At 67.8% G+C, this 17,033-nt stretch overlaps 10 non-coding genes across 10 annotated transcripts; 6 read left to right on the top strand and 4 right to left on the bottom strand.

The window, feature by feature from the left end:
- Nucleotides 1-3,123: 3,123 nt before the first annotated feature.
- On the bottom strand, nucleotides 3,124-3,194 carry TRNAG-GCC (transfer RNA glycine (anticodon GCC)). Its single transcript has one exon. It is a non-coding gene; the product is annotated as a tRNA-Gly (tRNA).
- Nucleotides 3,195-4,677: 1,483 nt separating this feature from the next.
- Nucleotides 4,678-4,760, bottom strand: TRNAL-CAG (transfer RNA leucine (anticodon CAG)). Its single transcript has one exon. It is a non-coding gene; the product is annotated as a tRNA-Leu (tRNA).
- A 558-nt stretch (nucleotides 4,761-5,318) lies between these two features.
- Nucleotides 5,319-5,390, top strand: TRNAD-GUC (transfer RNA aspartic acid (anticodon GUC)). The gene has a single exon. It is a non-coding gene; the product is annotated as a tRNA-Asp (tRNA).
- A 739-nt stretch (nucleotides 5,391-6,129) lies between these two features.
- TRNAG-UCC (transfer RNA glycine (anticodon UCC)) lies at nucleotides 6,130-6,201 on the top strand. Its single transcript has one exon. It is a non-coding gene; the product is annotated as a tRNA-Gly (tRNA).
- A 278-nt stretch (nucleotides 6,202-6,479) lies between these two features.
- TRNAE-CUC (transfer RNA glutamic acid (anticodon CUC)) lies at nucleotides 6,480-6,551 on the top strand. Its single transcript has one exon. It is a non-coding gene; the product is annotated as a tRNA-Glu (tRNA).
- A 5,062-nt stretch (nucleotides 6,552-11,613) lies between these two features.
- On the bottom strand, nucleotides 11,614-11,684 carry TRNAG-GCC (transfer RNA glycine (anticodon GCC)). The gene has a single exon. It is a non-coding gene; the product is annotated as a tRNA-Gly (tRNA).
- Nucleotides 11,685-13,168: 1,484 nt separating this feature from the next.
- TRNAL-CAG (transfer RNA leucine (anticodon CAG)) lies at nucleotides 13,169-13,251 on the bottom strand. The gene has a single exon. It is a non-coding gene; the product is annotated as a tRNA-Leu (tRNA).
- A 559-nt stretch (nucleotides 13,252-13,810) lies between these two features.
- On the top strand, nucleotides 13,811-13,882 carry TRNAD-GUC (transfer RNA aspartic acid (anticodon GUC)). Its single transcript has one exon. It is a non-coding gene; the product is annotated as a tRNA-Asp (tRNA).
- A 741-nt stretch (nucleotides 13,883-14,623) lies between these two features.
- TRNAG-UCC (transfer RNA glycine (anticodon UCC)) lies at nucleotides 14,624-14,695 on the top strand. Its single transcript has one exon. It is a non-coding gene; the product is annotated as a tRNA-Gly (tRNA).
- Nucleotides 14,696-14,972: 277 nt separating this feature from the next.
- On the top strand, nucleotides 14,973-15,044 carry TRNAE-CUC (transfer RNA glutamic acid (anticodon CUC)). The gene has a single exon. It is a non-coding gene; the product is annotated as a tRNA-Glu (tRNA).
- The last annotated feature ends 1,989 nt before the right edge of the window (nucleotides 15,045-17,033 follow it).

The following is a 17,033-nucleotide window of genomic DNA, read 5'->3' on the forward strand; positions in this document are numbered from 1 at the left end:
AACGGAGTGCCAGCGCCAGCTGGGGGCCAGACCCGGTCCGAGATGGGTGGGCCCACCGTACCGCCCCAGAGACCAAAGTCACCACCCATCAGGAGGGAGTGTCCAGTGTCGGGGGTGACACTGCTGGGGCCTCAGGGTGGGATGGGGCTGGGGTGGCTGGCAGCGCAGGTGGCTGTGATTTCATGAGGGCCAAGGAGAGCTCCCATGTGACCGAGCACAGTCATCCCTCCAGGGTACACGCCCGCAGAGGGCAAACCTCGGGGAGGTCTGAGGGTCCGGACACCGCCACCGCCACGGCAGCACCGCCTGCCAAGGCCCGAACACGGAGCAAACCCCAGCGCCCAGCCACACACGGCGGGCCCAAGAAGGGGTGGCATCGATGCAGCATGGAGCCATCACTCAGGCATCAGAAACACGTCAACTATTGCCATTTGTCACAAGCAATGATGCAGCTGGAGACTCTTACACTCGGCGGAGAATGTCAGACCGCGTTGGACCGAGGCATGTGGAGCATGGAAAATAATACAAAACGAAGCTATTTGCCAGGAGAAACCGACTCACGCAGAAACCCACCTTAGGGTAACGCAAGCGGAAAGGCAGCGCTGGAGGGATGACTGGGGAGCTGCAACGCACAGATACGCAGGACCCTGTCTAAAGGCAGAAGCGCCAAGGTTATCCAGTTCAACACAGGGAATCAGCGTCAGTGCCCTGGAGTAACCTCAAGGGGAAAAGAATCTGAAACCATATATGACACTCGAGATCTGCACACGAGAAACAGGATCACTCTGCGGTCCACCGGAAACCAGCACAATGTTGGGAATCCACTGTACTTCCGCAACAACCGTGACTACGACGTCGGAGTAAGCTTTCAAAAGAAAACTAACTCAGCAGGCAATGAAGTCAGCGGAAAACAGGTGAGCTATGCCAACCCCACCCTGGGTACATATCCACGAAAGTCGCACCTCTTCATCCGGAAAGACACATGCAACCCCCACAGTCACAGCAGCACCGTTTGCCATAGCCGAGACGTGGAGAAAACCCTAGTGCCCATCCCCAAAGGCTCAGCCACCAAGATGCAGTATCAGAGAAAGGGAGAGAACGGGATGTCACCGAGCCGTCCACAAGAGGCAGATAGTGTCACTGGCAGCAACGGCGGCTGGAGCTGCAGAATATTACCCTTGGTGAGGGAAGTCAAACAGACAAGGTCACGGATGGGTGGACTCTAAAGTGTTGTACAAATGAATCCCTGGGCCAACCAGACACAGACTCTCAGACACAGGAAAGCCGCTTGGGGCTTCCCAAGGGTGCAGTCAGGGACGGAGGGATGAATGAGGAGCTGGGCTCAACGGATCAACCGTACCAGTACTGCGTAGGAAGGGGAGGAGGAACAAGGACACGCGGGATACCGCAGGGAATGAGATCCCATATCCTGTCATCACCCGTAATGGAAACGAGCTGAACACATAAGCCCCCCCCCACCCACAGACAGGACTGAACCCCAACGCTGTACAGCGGAAACGGACACCAGGTTGTAGATCAACTACGCTTCCAGGACAAGTGCTACTCCGTCGAAGTCAGTCAGTCGAGGATCAGTCCAGCAATAGGAAAAAGAAGAGCTTCCATTATGATCCAGGAAAGCCAACCCTGGGCACGCGTCGGGAAAAGACGACAAACACCCCTAATGGGGAGAGATGCAGGCATCCCCCAGGGTCACCGCAGCCCTCTGTGCCGGAGCCGAGACCCGCGGGAAACGCCCAAGTGCCCGTCGGCACGTGGCCGGCACAAGAAGGTGAGGGATATCTGTACCGTGGAATATGACGCAGCCCTCAAAAGGAGCCGCCATCGCCATGGGCCGCAAGGTCAGACGGACCCACAGAAGGGTCCGCTCAGTGAAGTGAGTCGCTTGGATAGGGAGAAAGCTCTGTGGACTCTAACGACGAATACAGACGAATCTATGCGCAAAGGGGAAAGTGACCTTGAGACCTCGAAAACGTACATAGGGCTACCCAAGGGGAAAGGCAGGGAGGGACGAAGTTGAAGTCGGATCAAGAGATAGGAAAGACTGTGCTTACAGTAGAAGAGCAACAGAGCTTTCCTCTGTAGCAGGAGAAGTGTATTTGTATCTCGCCTTCACCTACACTGGAAGACCACCTGGCAAAGAACAGGGGACTGAATCACTTTGCCGGGCACCTGAGACTCACCCAGGAATGTGAATCCGTTCTACTTGTGTTCGAAGAAGCAGAAAAAGGAGCAGGCCGTGGCTTGAAGTGGGGGGTGGGGGGAGGCAGGCCAGTGGGACAGATGCAAAGGCAGGTTCCTTGGCAAGAGTGGGATTTGGAACGGCTCAGGGAGGAACGGGGCGTGGGGGGCGGGGTGTGTGGAGATGGGGGAGGCGGGGAGCTGGGGGTGGGATGGGTGCATGTGGGGGAGTAGGGGGACGGTGAGGCTGCAGGCTGAGGTGGGGGGTGCTCTTGGGGCAGGGCTGATGCTGAGGTGAGGCGCGCAAGAGGGTTTCAGGGGGAAGGGGTGGTGTTTGAGGTGGTGAGGGCGTTGCTGTTGGAAACCTGTTTCTGCCGAGGCCAGGCCCGAGGGCGAGGGCCGGCAGCTGGTGGACTTCTTTGGAACTCGTCCTGCAAGACGTGGTCCAGGGACCCTGCAGGCAAAAGGGAGGTATGCTTGCCAGATGTGGCAGCTCCCTTGCTCCTGGCTGTGCAAACGTAGTGTGATTGATTTCTCTCGGAGTGTGGGGAGAGTGAGGCAGGGAGCTTGGAGACGGACGTTGTGAAAGATGAAGTGTGGTGCGGGCGGCTGCCAGCGGTGGGGTATTCCTGCCAGTGCAATCCCCGAGCCCTCGGCTGGGTCCGGGTGAGAACGCGAGCAAACACAAGAAAGGTGCCTGGACGCACGGGCGGCTGAGCCCGCAGGGTTTGGGGCCACGAAGGCTTGGCAGCAGGGCCTTTTGTGGGTGAGGTGGGGAGGGGTCCTGGGCGTCTGCGTGGGAGAGGCAGCGGGCGGCAGGTAGCAAGCCAGCGTTTGCAGGAGCGCTGCCTCGAGCGCGTTTCAGCGGGCAGACCTAGTTGGGCTCTGGGGCCGCACCGTGGGACCAAAAGGGGACGCTGGGGCTGCATGGGCCGGGAATCGAACCCGGGCCTCCCGCGTGGCAGGCGAGAATTCTACCACTGAACCACCCATGCACCGGTGGCCAGCGCCGCCCGTCGCTGCCCCTCAGGCGCTGGCCGCCACCCGCCCGCCGCTGCTCACTGCTCGCCCGTGGGCATCTCTCTGCCCCGTTGCAGCAGGAGACGACGGGCGGGCGACCTGTAAGACAGGATCCGAGCACGTGCAGGACCCCGGGGCGCGGCGCTCTCGCAGGGAGCCCGGGGCGACGGGACGCGGGCCCACGCGGCCCGTCCCGCGCCTTCTGCGCCGACCACGGCCGCCGCGACCCTGTCGCTGTCGCGTGAGGGCGCCGGGAGCCGACGCCGTCTGCCCGGCGCCGGGATCCCTGTCAGGTGCAGGCGCTGCGTGGTCGCTGCGGCCGCGCGCCATCGTTCCTCTCAGCGACCGCCGGGTCCCGACCCAAAGTCCTTCTGGCGGGCTGGCTTTCCGGCCGTGCCGGGGTGGGGCGTGCGAGAGCGGGCGGGGGAACGGACGCCAGGCTCGGTCTGTGCGGGAAGCGCGAGCGCGGGAGGGCGACGCCTCCGAGCGCCTCCGCCACCGCCCCCCCACCCCCCATCCCATCCTTAGAACCGCGCTCAGGCCCAAGGACCCAAAGGCGTGTGAGCCTGGCTCCTGCGCTCTGGCCGACCGCGCTCCCGGGGTCCGGCTCTGACGGGGTGGTGGTGGTGAGCAGGGGCCCTTTGGCAGAGCGGCTCCTGGCTCGGGGACTGCCGGCTGAGAGGCAGGGAGCGCGCCAGGGCGGGCTTGGCTCCGGCCGGGGCAGCGGCTTCCCACGGGAACGGGCGCCGTGGCGCCGAGGTCGGGGGCGCGGGCCGGGCGCCGGGGGGTGGGCTGGACGGGCACGCAGGGCTTCCGCTCCCTCCCCAGCGGAGCACCCTTCCCGGGACGGACTCGTGCAAGGAAGGCCGGTGTGCGCTGGCCAGCAGGAAGGCTGGATGGCACGCGTCCCGGGCGGGCGGCAGGCAGGTTGCGGCCCGGCCAAGAACGCACGGCGGACAAGGGTCGAGGGCACGCGGCAGCCCCTTGGCGGGCAAGGCGGGGGCTCGGCCGCCTCGCTGTGGCTGGGGAGCGCAGGCGGGCCGGCGGGGCGGGCGCGGAGGACGGGGTGCCGGCCTGGCGGGAGAGCTGGCGGGGGCGGCCGTGGAAGCAAGGCTGCGAGGGCGAGTAGGCCGTTCCCCGGGCAGAAGTCGGAGCGCCGGCGAAGGGAGGAGGGCTTGCCACCCGCCGCGGGGCTGCGTGCTTCGGCGCGGCCGGGGGCGGGGCGCGGCGGGGCTGTGGGAGTGGGAGTGGGAGGGTGGGCGAGTGTGGGCCAGGGGGAGGCAGGGAGGCAGGAAAAGCAGCAGCTGCAGCTGCAGCCAGCTGGCGAGGAAAGATGCGCTGAGAAGGACTGAAGGTGCCTTCTGTGGGGGTGCAGGTGGCGGCGGGAGGGCGTGTGTGGAGAAAGGCAGTGGCGCGCGGAGGACGGGTGCGTTTGTCCGGCGGGCCAAAAGGCTGGCTTGTCAGGAGTGGGATTCGAACCCACGCCTCCAGGGGAGACTGCGACCTGAACGCAGCGCCTTAGACCGCTCGGCCATCCTGACGGCGGGCCTGGCTGGGCGCGTGGCCGCTCGCCTGGCTGGGACCCGACGCGGCGCGAGCACCGGCGCCCTTGGCGGGCCGCGCGGGGCGCCACGCCAGGCAGGCAGGCAGGCAGGCAGGCGGGCGGGCGGGCGTCCGGAGTGGGGGTCGACGGAGCCGGCGCGCGGCGGCCGGCCGAGGCGCCTGGCTCCGCCGCCGCTCGCGCCGCGGACCCAGAGGGCCCTGGGCGGGCCGGCCCTCCCCACCCGCGCCTCTCCTGGCCCGACGCCGGCCGGCGCGCGCCCACCGTGTCGTCGCAGCCCCGCTTGCCTTCTCGCGCCCCCTTCTCCCGGCGGAACGCCCGCGTTGGAGGCAAGAGGCGGCGCGCTGGGGAGGGTCCAGCGCCCCGGGGGTCCGGGTCCCTGTCGGGGTGGCGGGCTGCCGCTGTGACCGAGGCGGTTGGTTTGGTGCGCGGTTGGGTCGGGACCCGTGGTGGCCGGCGGCCCGTGCTGGGCAAGGGGAGGCGTGGGCAGGCAGCCCGAGAGCCCGAGGGCGGCCGGGCGGCAGGACGGTCGCCGCCGTCCTCGTTAGTATAGTGGTGAGTATCCCCGCCTGTCACGCGGGAGACCGGGGTTCGATTCCCCGACGGGGAGGCAACACACCTTTTGGTGGCCGCGGTCGCTCTCTGTCCTGCCGCCAGGCCCCCAAGGGCCCTTCGTCTCCTCCCGCCGTCTTTGGGCGAGGCGCCAGGGCGCCGCCGACGGCGGTGCCCGGCCTAGCTCCCGGCGACCCCCTCTGCCCGTGCAGCGCTCCAGCCTGAGCCCTTTGTCGTCGGCGGGCGCACGGTCGCCACGGCGGAGCGAGGGCCTCCTTGGCGACCCCACGGCCTTGCCCGACCATAGCCGGATCTGGCGGGCGGCCGGCCGCCCGCCCACGCGCCGACCCCCAGTGGCTGCCTGAGTGGGCTCGTGGGCTCGCGACGGCCCCGCCGCGTGCAGGCAGGTGGGTCCCGTGTCCCCTTGTCGTCGTGGGAAGTGGCCTCGCCCAGCGCCCGGTGGAGTAGGGCTTTGGCCAGCTGGGTGCTGGAAGCTGCGTGCCCCGCGTTGCCCGCCGGGGGTGAGGGCGGGGAGGCGTTGGCGGGCCGCGGCGGGGAGCGAAGGGCCGGAGGGCCGCAAGGCCGCGGGGGCGCCGCCCTGGGGCGGTGGGGCCGGTGGATTCCCGGCGACCGCGTGGCGCTGGCGCGCTTGGGGCGCCGCGTGGCTGCTGGGGGCGCCGGCGGCGCGGCGCAGAGCCTCCGGCTGACGGGGCGTCGGGGCAGGGATGCGGAGGCGGCGGCGAGAGTATGCTGGGGCGAGCCCGGGGCCGGCGTCTGGCGGCCGCCCGGGCTGTGGAGCGTTGGTGGTATAGTGGTGAGCATAGCTGCCTTCCAAGCAGTTGACCCGGGTTCGATTCCCGGCCAACGCAGCGGGCCGACCTTTTGCTGAGTTCCAGCGCTCTCCCGGCAGGGGCGTTCGGGGCACAGAGAGGTGGGAGCAGGGAGCCAGCCCGCTGGCCGGCGGCTTTTGGCGTGTGTGCGAGAAGCCGGCGGCGCGCGCAGTGTTTTGAGGGTGCTGAAAGCAAGACGGCACGCCAGGGCAGGCGGCTGGACTTGCAAAGGCCGGGTGTGGGCAGCAAGGTGGCACGGGCGGGTGGCATGGAGGCGCGGGGCTCACCAGGAGCAGGCGAGGGCTGAACCCCGACGCTCCCTGGTGGTCTAGTGGTTAGGATTCGGCGCTCTCACCGCCGCGGCCCGGGTTCGATTCCCGGTCAGGGAAGCCTTTCTTCTTCCTCTCCGCCTGCCACCTGCCCACGTCCTCGCTGGACACCCTGCCACCCTTTTCTTAGCCTACGCTTGCTCAGCGCTGCGCCAGAGGCCCCCGGGACCCTGCCCGTCCAGCCCCAGCACGATTCAGGCCACCTCCGCCGTCCCGCGGGGCAAAGGTTTTGGCCGCAGTGGCAACCTCGCGCCGCTTCCACCACGACGCGCCTGAGGCCTCCCATCCACCACACCCCCCCCCCCCCCCCGCCTCCCTCCCTCCTGAGGGGCTGTGGCTGCTGCCCCTGGTGGTGGCGGTGATGCTCCTGGGCTTGGGCTGGTTCTCCTGCTGGGGGTGGTGGTGAGGAGGTGGGCTTGGATAGGGCGGGCGGCGGTAGGGCTGGGGGTAGGGCTGGGGGTAGGGGCGTGGGCTGTGGCGGTCACCAGCTGGGGGCCAGCAGCGGCAGGGGCGGTGGCCACAGCCGAAGGTGAGCGAGGGGGATCTGCCTCTGGGAGTGGGGGCCGTGGCCGCGGACCGCCTGCCTTGTCGTGTCTCTCATGCCAGCCACCTCTCTGGGCGGCTTGGCCAGTGCGTGCCAGGTCCCGGGCTGGCTGTGACTCCCGTGTGCCGCTGGCGGCTCCAAGAGGGTTCTGGTCTTGAGTGGGCTCTGGGAGGCGGACCACGGCGCCCGGGAGGCATGGGTAGCAGTTCAGTCGCCCAGAGGCAGCGACGCCTGCCAGGGAGGACAACCCGACCATCGTGCTGTTTCCCTTGCCTGACCACAGCTCTCAATCCTACTGGACTGAGGCAAGATTTACCCAGGCCTCCCTCCCCCACTCGTAACCAAAGGTGGGCACTCGGGTGCACACACACACACACACACACACACACACACACACACAGAGCGCCCTGTTCCACACACCCCTCCCCTAGTTATGACATCGAATAGTTTCCCATTCTCTCCAAACTGTCTATCCAGGATCCACTCCATCCCTCTCCCCACCCTGTCACCGTCTTCCCCTAGGAACTCTGCGCGAGGGTGATCCTCCAGCACAGTCTCCTCTTGGCCCCGTCTCGGCTGGTCTATCCCCAAAGGGTTTCACGTCTGTTCAAGGACTGTGTCCTTCGGAGGGGAAGTGGACGGCAGACGAAAGGCACCAACGTGCGGCGAGGGCGGCACACTCGGTGCGATGGCACAAAGGCGAGTCCCCTGTGGGAAAGGAGCCCCTGTGGCCCGACGTGTGCTTGCCGTCGCCAAAGGAGGTTTCCTCGAGGCCCTGCCGGGCTGTGGGCGTCAGAGTGCATGGGGAGAGTATCGGAGGAAGGTGCTTGGGGCCATGGCTGGTGGGCGCCCCACGTGGATCAGGGACCCGGGCAGGGCGATCGCGAGCAGAGGCGCGGCGGCGAGCAGGGAGCTGGGAGGCAGGCCCCGGGGTGCTCGGTCGGGGCGTCTGCATGGACGGCCGGCGGGAAGGGGCGGCGTGGGGCTCTCGGGGACCTGGCCGAAAGATCGGCAGGCCACTGGAGCAGGGCGTCTACAGAAGCATGGGCGTGGCGGCGAAGCCGTGCCAGGCACATGTGAGAGGCTGGGACGGATCTGCGGTAGGTAGGGGTGGGCGTGGGGGTAGGGCTGGGGCTGCCGAGCCAGACGGAGGCCCGCACTGGTGAACGCCAGGGCAGGGCAGGCCAGGGCAGGACGTGTGAGGGATAGCCCGAGCTCCAGGGGGATGTTGGTGGGGAGGTGGGGCCGAGCCTGGAGTCTGGCGGGAAAGGCAGAGGGCAGCCCGTGACTGTGAGGGGGCTGTGGCGTGAGGAAGATGGCGGGTGAGCACTCCATTTGGGTGGGGTGGCGGGTGAGCGGGGCGAGCCACACTGGTGCTCGGTGCCACAGGCTGCTCAGGCTCGGCGGCGGGGCTGTGGCTCCGGGCGGAGGCTAGGACGCAGGCAAGCGAAGGACAGAAACGGAGTGCCAGCGCCAGCTGGGGGCCAGACCCGGTCCGAGATGGGTGGGCCCACCGTACCGCCCCAGAGACCAAAGTCACCACCCATCAGGAGGGAGTGTCCAGTGTCGGGGGTGACACTGCTGGGGCCTCAGGGTGGGATGGGGCGGGGTGGCTGGCAGCGCAGGTGGCTGTGATTTCATGAGGGCCAAGGAGAGCTCCCATGTGACCGAGCACAGTCATCCCTCCAGGGTACACGCCCGCAGAGGGCAAACCTCGGGGAGGTCTGAGGGTCCGGACACCGCCACCGCCACGGCAGCACCGCCTGCCAGGGCCCGTACACGGAGCAAACCCCAGCGCCCAGCCACACACGGCGGGCCCAAGAACGGGTGGCATCGATGCAGCATGGAGCCATCACTCAGGCATCAGAAACACGTCAACTATTGCCATTTGTCACAAGCAATGATGCAGCTGGAGACTCTTACACTCGGCGGAGAATGTCAGACCGCGTTGGACAGAGGCATGTGGAGCATGGAAAATAATACAAAACGAAGCTATTTGCCAGGAGAAACCGACTCCGCAGAAACCCACCTTAGGGTAACGCAAGCGGAAAGGCAGCGCTGGAGGGATGACTGGGGAGCTGCAACGCACAGATACGCAGGACCCTGTCTAAAGGGAGAAGCGCCAAGTTCATCCAGTTCAACACAGGGAATCAGCGTCAGTGCCCTGGAGTAACCTCAAGGGGAAAAGAATCTGAAACCATATATGACACTCGAGATCTGCACAAGCAAAACAGGATCACTCTGCGGTCCACCGGAAACCAGCACAATATCGGGAATCCACTGTACTTCCGCAACAACCGTGACTACGACGTCGGAGTAAGCTTTCAAAAGAAAACTAACTCAGCAGGCAATGAAGTCAGCGGAAAACAGGTGAGCTATGCCAACCCCACCCTGGGTACATATCCACGAAAGTCGCACCTCTTCATCCGGAAAGACACATGCAACCCCCTCAGTCACAGCAGCACCGTTTGCCATAGCCGAGACGTGGAGAAAACCCTAGTGCCCATCCCCAAAGGCTCAGCCACCAAGATGCAGTATCAGAGAAAGGGAGAGAACGGGATGTCACCGAGCCGTCCACAAGAGGCAGATAGTGTCACTGGCAGCAACGGCGGCTGGAGCTGCAGAATATTACCCTTGGTGAGGGAAGTCAAACAGACAAGGTCACGGATGGGTGGACTCTAAAGTGTTGTACAAATGAATCCCTGGGCCAACCAGACACAGACTCTCAGACACAGGAAAGCCACTTGGGGCTTCCCAGGGGCGCAGTCAGGGACGGAGGGATGAATGAGGAGCCGGGCTCAACGGATCAACCGTACCAGTACTGCGTAGGAAGGGGAGGAGGAACAAGGACACGCTGGATACCGCAGGGAATGAGATCCCATATCCTGTCATCACCCGTAATGGAAACGAGCTGAACACATAAGCCCCCCCCCCACCCACAGACAGGACTGAACCCCAACGCTGTGCAGCGGAAACGGACACCAGGTTGTAGATCAACTACGCTTCCAGGACAAGTGCTACTCCGTCGAAGTCAGTCAGTCGAGGATCAGTCCAGCAATAGGAAAAAGAAGAGCTTCCATTATGATCCAGGAAAGCCAACCCTGGGCACGCGTCGGGAAAAGACGACAAACACCCCTAATGGGGAGAGATGCAGGCATCCCCCAGGGTCACCGCAGCCCTCTGTGCCGGAGCCGAGACCCGCGGGAAACGCCCAAGTGCCCGTCGGCACGTGGCCGGCACAAGAAGGTGAGGGATATCTGTACCGTGGAATATGACGCAGCCCTCAAGAAGGAGCCGCCATCGCCATGGGCCGCAAGGTCAGACGGACCCACAGAAGGGTCCGCTCAGTGAAGTGAGTCGCTTGGATAGGGAGAAAGCTCTGTGGACTCTAACGACGAATACAGACGAATCTATGCGCAAAGGGGAAAGTGACCTTGAGACCTCGAAAACGTACATAGGGCTACCCAAGGGGAAAGGCAGGGAGGGACGAAGTTGGCGTCGGATCAAGAGATAGGAAAGACTGTGCTTACAGTAGAAGAGCAACAGAGCTTTCCTCTGTAGCAGGAGAAGTGTATTTGTATCTCGCCTTCACCTACACTGGAAGACCACCTGGCAAAGAACAGGGGACTGAATCACTTTGCCGGGCACCTGAGACTCACCCAGGAATGTGAATCCGTTCTACTTGTGTTCGAAGAAGCAGAAAAAGGAGCAGGCCGTGGCTTGAAGTGGGGGGTGGGGGGAGGCAGGCCAGTGGGACAGATGCAAAGGCAGGTTCCTTGGCAAGAGTGGGATTTGGAACGGCTCAGGGAGGAACGGGGCGTGGGGGGCGGGGTGTGTGGAGATGGGGAGGCGGGGAGCTGGGGGTGGGATGGGTGCATGTGGGGGAGTAGGGGGACGGTGAGGCTGCAGGCTGAGGTGGGGGGTGCTCTTGGGGCAGGGCTGATGCTGAGGTGAGGCGCGCAAGAGGGTTTCAGGGGGGAGGGGTGGTGTTTGAGGTGGTGAGGGCGTTGCTGTTGGAAACCTATTTCTGCCGAGGCCAGGCCCGAGGGCGAGGGCCGGCAGCTGGTGGACTTCTTTGGAACTCGTCCTGCAAGACGTGGTCCAGGGACCCTGCAGGCAAAGGGAGGTATGCTTGCCAGATGTGGCAGCTCCCTTGCTCCTGGCTGTGCAAACGTAGTGTGATTGATTTCTCTCGGAGTGTGGGGAGAGTGAGGCAGGGAGCTTGGAGACGGACGTTGTGAAAGATGAAGTGTGGTGCGGGCGGCTGCCAGCGGTGGGGTATTCCTGCCAGTGCAATCCCCGAGCCCTCGGCTGGGTCCGGGTGAGAACGCGAGCAAACACAAGAAAGGTGCCTGGACGCACGGGCGGCTGAGCCCGCAGGGTTTGGGGCCACGAAGGCTTGGCAGCAGGGCCTTTTGTGGGTGAGGTGGGGAGGGTCCTGGGCGTCTGCGTGGGAGAGGCAGCGGGCGGCAGGTAGCAAGCCAGCGTTTGCAGGAGCGCTGCCTCGAGCGCGTTTCAGCGGGCAGACCTAGTTGGGCTCTGGGGCCGCACCGTGGGACCAAAAGGGGACGCTGGGGCTGCATGGGCCGGGAATCGAACCCGGGCCTCCCGCGTGGCAGGCGAGAATTCTACCACTGAACCACCCATGCACCGGTGGCCAGCGCCGCCCGTCACTGCCCCTCAGGCGCTGGCCGCCACCCGCCCGCCGCTGCTCACTGCTCGCCCGTGGGCATCTCTCTGCCCCGTTGCAGCAGGAGACGACGGGCGGGCGACCTGTAAGACAGGATCCGAGCACGTGCAGGACCCCGGGGCGCGGCGCTCTCGCAGGGAGCCCGGGGCGACGGGACGCGGGCCCACGCGGCCCGTCCCGCGCCTTCTGCGCCGACCACGGCCGCCGCGACCCTGTCGCTGTCGCGTGAGGGCGCCGGGAGCCGACGCCGTCTGCCCGGCGCCGGGATCCCTGTCAGGTGCAGGCGCTGCGTGGTCGCTGCGGCCGCGCGCCATCGTTCCTCTCAGCGACCGCCGGGTCCCGACCCAAAGTCCCTCTGGCGGGCTGGCTTTCCGGCCGTGCCGGGGTGGGGCGTGCGAGAGCGGGCGGGGGAACGGACGCCAGGCTCGGTCTGTGCGGGAAGCGCGAGCGCGGGAGGGCGACGCCTCCGAGCGCCTCCGCCACCGCCCCCCCCACCCCCCATCCCATCCTTAGAACCGCGCTCAGGCCCAAGGACCCAAAGGCGTGTGAGCCTGGCTCCTGCGCTCTGGCCGACCGCGCTCCCGGGGTCCGGCTCTGACGGGGTGGTGGTGGTGAGCAGGGGCCCTTTGGCAGCGCGGCTCCTGGCTCGGGGACTGCCGGCTGAGAGGCAGGGAGCGCGCCAGGGCGGGCTTGGCTCCGGCCGGGGCAGCGGCTTCCCACGGGAACGGGCGCCGTGGCGCCGAGGTCGGGGGCGCGGGCCGGGCGCCGGGGGGTGGGCTGGACGGGCACGCAGGGCTTCCGCTCCCTCCCCAGCGGAGCACCCTTCCCGGGACGGACTCGTGCAAGGAAGGCCGGTGTGCGCTGGCCAGCAGGAAGGCTGGATGGCACGCGTCCCGGGCGGGCGGCAGGCAGGTTGCGGCCCGGCCAAGAACGCACGGCGGACAAGGGTCGAGGGCACGCGGCAGCCCCTTGGCGGGCAAGGCGGGGGCTCGGCCGCCTCGCTGTGGCTGGGGAGCGCAGGCGGGCCGGCGGGGCGGGCGCGGAGGACGGGGTGCCGGCCTGGCGGGAGAGCTGGCGGGGGCAGCCGTGGAAGCAAGGCTGCGAGGGCGAGTAGGCCGTTCCCCGGGCAGAAGTCGGAGCGCCGGCGAAGGGAGGAGGGCTTGCCACCCGCCGCGGGGCTGCGTGCTTCGGCGCGGCCGGGGGCGGGGCTTGGCGGGGCTGTGGGAGTGGGAGTGGGAGGGTGGGCGAGTGTGGGCCAGGGGGAGGCAGGGAGGCAGGAAAAGCAGCAGCTGCAGCTGCAGCCAGCTGGCGAGGAAAGATGCGCTGAGAAGGACTGAAGGTGCCTTCTGTGGGGGTGCAGGTGGCGGCGGGAGGGCGTGTGTGGAGAAAGGCAGTGGCGCGCGGAGGACGGGTGCGTTTGTCCGGCGGGCCAAAAGGCTGGCTTGTCAGGAGTGGGATTCGAACCCACGCCTCCAGGGGAGACTGCGACCTGAACGCAGCGCCTTAGACCGCTCGGCCATCCTGACGGCGGGCCTGGCTGGGCGCGTGGCCGCTCGCCTGGCTGGGACCCGACGCGGCGCGAGCACCGGCGCCCTTGGCGGGCCGCGCGGGGCGCCACGCCAGGCAGGCAGGCAGGCAGGCAGGCAGGCGGGCGGGCGTCCGGAGTGGGGGTCGACGGAGCCGGCGCGCGGCGGCCGGCCGAGGCGCCTGGCTCCGCCGCCGCTCGCGCCGCGGACCCAGAGGGCCCTGGGCGGGCCGGCCCCTCCCCACCCGCGCCTCTCCTGGCCCGACGCCGGCCGGCGCGCGCCCACCGTGTCGTCGCAGCCCCGCTTGCCTTCTCGCGCCCCCTTCTCCCGGCGGAACGCCCGCGTTGGAGGCAAGAGGCGGCGCGCTGGGGAGGGTCCAGCGCCCCGGGGGTCCGGGTCCCTGTCGGGGTGGCGGGCTGCCGCTGTGACCGAGGCGGTTGGTTTGGTGCGCGGTTGGGTCGGGACCCGTGGTGGCCGGCGGCCCGTGCTGGGCAAGGGGAGGCGTGGGCAGGCAGCCCGAGAGCCCGAGGGCGGCCGGGCGGCAGGACGGTCGCCGCCGTCCTCGTTAGTATAGTGGTGAGTATCCCCGCCTGTCACGCGGGAGACCGGGGTTCGATTCCCCGACGGGGAGGCAACACACCCTTTTTGGTGGCCGCGGTCGCTCTCTGTCCTGCCGCCAGGCCCCCAAGGGCCCTTCGTCTCCTCCCGCCGTCTTTGGGCGAGGCGCCAGGGCGCCGCCGACGGCGGTGCCCCGGCCTAGCTCCCGGCGACCCCTCTGCCCGTGCAGCGCTCCAGCCTGAGCCCTTTGTCGTCGGCGGGCGCACGGTCGCCACGGCGGAGCGAGGGCCTCCTTGGCGACCCCACGGCCTTGCCCGACCATAGCCGGATCTGGCGGGCGGCCGGCCGCCCGCCCACGCGCCGACCCCCAGTGGCTGCCTGAGTGGGCTCGTGGGCTCGCGACGGCCCCGCCGCGTGCAGGCAGGTGGGTCCCGTGTCCCCTTGTCGTCGTGGGAAGTGGCCTCGCCCAGCGCCCGGTGGAGTAGGGCTTTGGCCAGCTGGGTGCTGGAAGCTGCGTGCCCCGCGTTGCCCGCCGGGGGTGAGGGCGGGGAGGCGTTGGCGGGCCGCGGCGGGGAGCGAAGGGCCGGAGGGCCGCAAGGCCGCGGGGGCGCCGCCCTGGGGCGGTGGGGCCGGTGGATTCCCGGCGACCGCGTGGCGCTGGCGCGCTTGGGGCGCCGCGTGGCTGCTGGGGGCGCCGGCGGCGCGGCGCAGAGCCTCCGGCTGACGGGGCGTCGGGGCAGGGATGCGGAGGCGGCGGCGAGAGTATGCTGGGGCGAGCCCGGGGCCGGCGTCTGGCGGCCGCCCGGGCTGTGGAGCGTTGGTGGTATAGTGGTGAGCATAGCTGCCTTCCAAGCAGTTGACCCGGGTTCGATTCCCGGCCAACGCAGCGGGCCGACCTTTGCTGAGTTCCAGCGCTCTCCCGGCAGGGGCGTTCGGGGCACAGAGAGGTGGGAGCAGGGAGCCAGCCCGCTGGCCGGCGGCTTTTGGCGTGTGTGCGAGAAGCCGGCGGCGCGCGCAGTGTTTTGAGGGTGCTGAAAGCAAGACGGCACGCCAGGGCAGGCGGCTGGACTTGCAAAGGCCGGGTGTGGGCAGCAAGGTGGCACGGGCGGGTGGCATGGAGGCGCGGGGCTCACCAGGAGCAGGCGAGGGCTGAACCCCGACGCTCCCTGGTGGTCTAGTGGTTAGGATTCGGCGCTCTCACCGCCGCGGCCCGGGTTCGATTCCCGGTCAGGGAAGCCTTTCTTCTTCCTCTCCGCCTGCCACCTGCCCACGTCCTCGCTGGACACCCTGCCACCCTTTTCTTAGCCTACGCTTGCTCAGCGCTGCGCCAGAGGCCCCCGGGACCCTGCCCGTCCAGCCCCAGCACGATTCAGGCCACCTCCGCCGTCCCGCGGGGCAAAGGTTTTGGCCGCAGTGGCAACCCCGCGCCGCTTCCCCCCCGACGCGCCTGAGGCCTCCCATCCACCCCCACCCCCCCCCCCCCCCCTCCCTCCTGAGGGGCTGCGGCTGCTGCCCCTGGTGGTGGCGGTGATGCTCCTGGGCTTGGGCTGGTTCTCCTGCTGGGGGTGGTGGTGAGGAGGTGGGCTTGGATAGGGCGGGCGGCGGTAGGGGTGGGGGTAGGGCTGGGGGTAGGGGCGTGGGCTGTGGCGGTCACCAGCTGGGGGCCAGCAGCGGCAGGGGCGGTGGCCACAGCCGAAGGTGAGCGAGGGGGATCTGCCTCTGGGAGTGGGGGCCGTGGCCGCGGACCGCCTGCCTTGTCGTGTCTCTCATGCCAGCCACCTCTCTGGGCGGCTTGGCCCGTGCGTGCCAGGTCCCGGGCTGGCTGTGACTCCCGTGTGCCGCTGGCGGCTCCAAGAGGGTTCTGGTCTTGAGTGGGCTCTGGGAGGCGGACCACGGCGCCCGGGAGGCATGGGTAGCAGTTCAGTCGCCCAGAGGCAGCGACGCCTGCCAGGGAGGACAACCCGACCATCGTGCTGTTTCCCTTGCCTGACCACAGCTCTCAATCCTACTGGACTGAGGCAAGATTTACCCAGGCCTCCCTCCCCCACTCGTAACCAAAGGTGGGCACTCGGGTGCACACACACACACACACACACACACACACACACAGAGCGCCCTGTTCCACACACCCCTCCCCTAGTTATGACATCGAATAGTTTCCCATTCTCTCCAAACTGTCTATCCAGGATCCACTCCATCCCTCTCCCCACCCTGTCACCGTCTTCCCCTAGGAACTCTGCGCGAGGGTGATCCTCCAGCACAGTCTCCTCTTGGCCCCGTCTCGGCTGGTCTATCCCCAAAGGGTTTCACGTCTGTTCAAGGACTGTGTCCTTCGGAGGGGAAGTGGACGGCAGACGAAAGGCACCAACGTGCGGCGAGGGCGGCACACTCGGGTGCGATGGCACAAAGGCGAGTCCCCTGTGGGAAAGGAGCCCCTGTGGCCCGACGTGTGCTTGCCGTCGCCAAAGGAGGTTTCCTCGAGGCCCCTGCCGGGGCTGTGGGCGTCAGAGTGCATGGGGGAGAGTATCGGAGGAAGGTGCTTGGGGCCATGGCTGGTGGGCGCCCCACGTGGATCAGGGACCCGGGCAGGGCGATCGCGAGCAGAGGGCGCGGCGGCGAGCAGGGAGCTGGGAGGCAGGCCCCGGGGTGCTCGGTCGGGGCGTCTGCATGGACGGCCGGCGGGAAGGGGCGGCGTGGGGCTCTCGGGGACCTGGCCGAAAGATCGGCAGGCCACTGGAGCAGGGCGTCTACAGAAGCATGGGCGTGGCGGCGAAGCCGTGCCAGGCACATGTGAGAGGCTGGGACGGATCTGCGGTAGGTAGGGGTGGGCGTGGGGGTAGGGCTGGGGCTGCCGAGCCAGACGGAGGCCCGCACTGGTGAACGCCAGGGCAGGGCAGGCCAGGGCAGGACGTGTGAGGGATAGCCCGAGCTCCAGGGGGATGTTGGTGGGGAGGTGGGGCCGAGCCTGGAGTCTGGCGGGAAAGGCAGAGGGCAGCCCGTGACTGTGAGGGGGCTGTGGCGTGAGGAAGATGGCGGGTGAGCACTCCATTTGGGTGGGGTGGCGGGTGAGCGGGGCGAGCCACACTGGTGCTCGGTGCCACAGGCTGCTCAGGCTCGGCGGCGGGGCTGTGGCTCCGGGCGGAGGCTAGGACGCAGGCAAGCGAAGGACAGAAACGGAGTGCCAGCGCCAGCTGGGGGCCAGACCCGGTCCGAGATGGGTGGGC

This window comes from Ovis aries, chromosome 1 (assembly GCF_016772045.2).
Source record: "Ovis aries strain OAR_USU_Benz2616 breed Rambouillet chromosome 1, ARS-UI_Ramb_v3.0, whole genome shotgun sequence".
NCBI classification, from domain to species: Eukaryota; Metazoa; Chordata; class Mammalia; order Artiodactyla; family Bovidae; genus Ovis; species Ovis aries.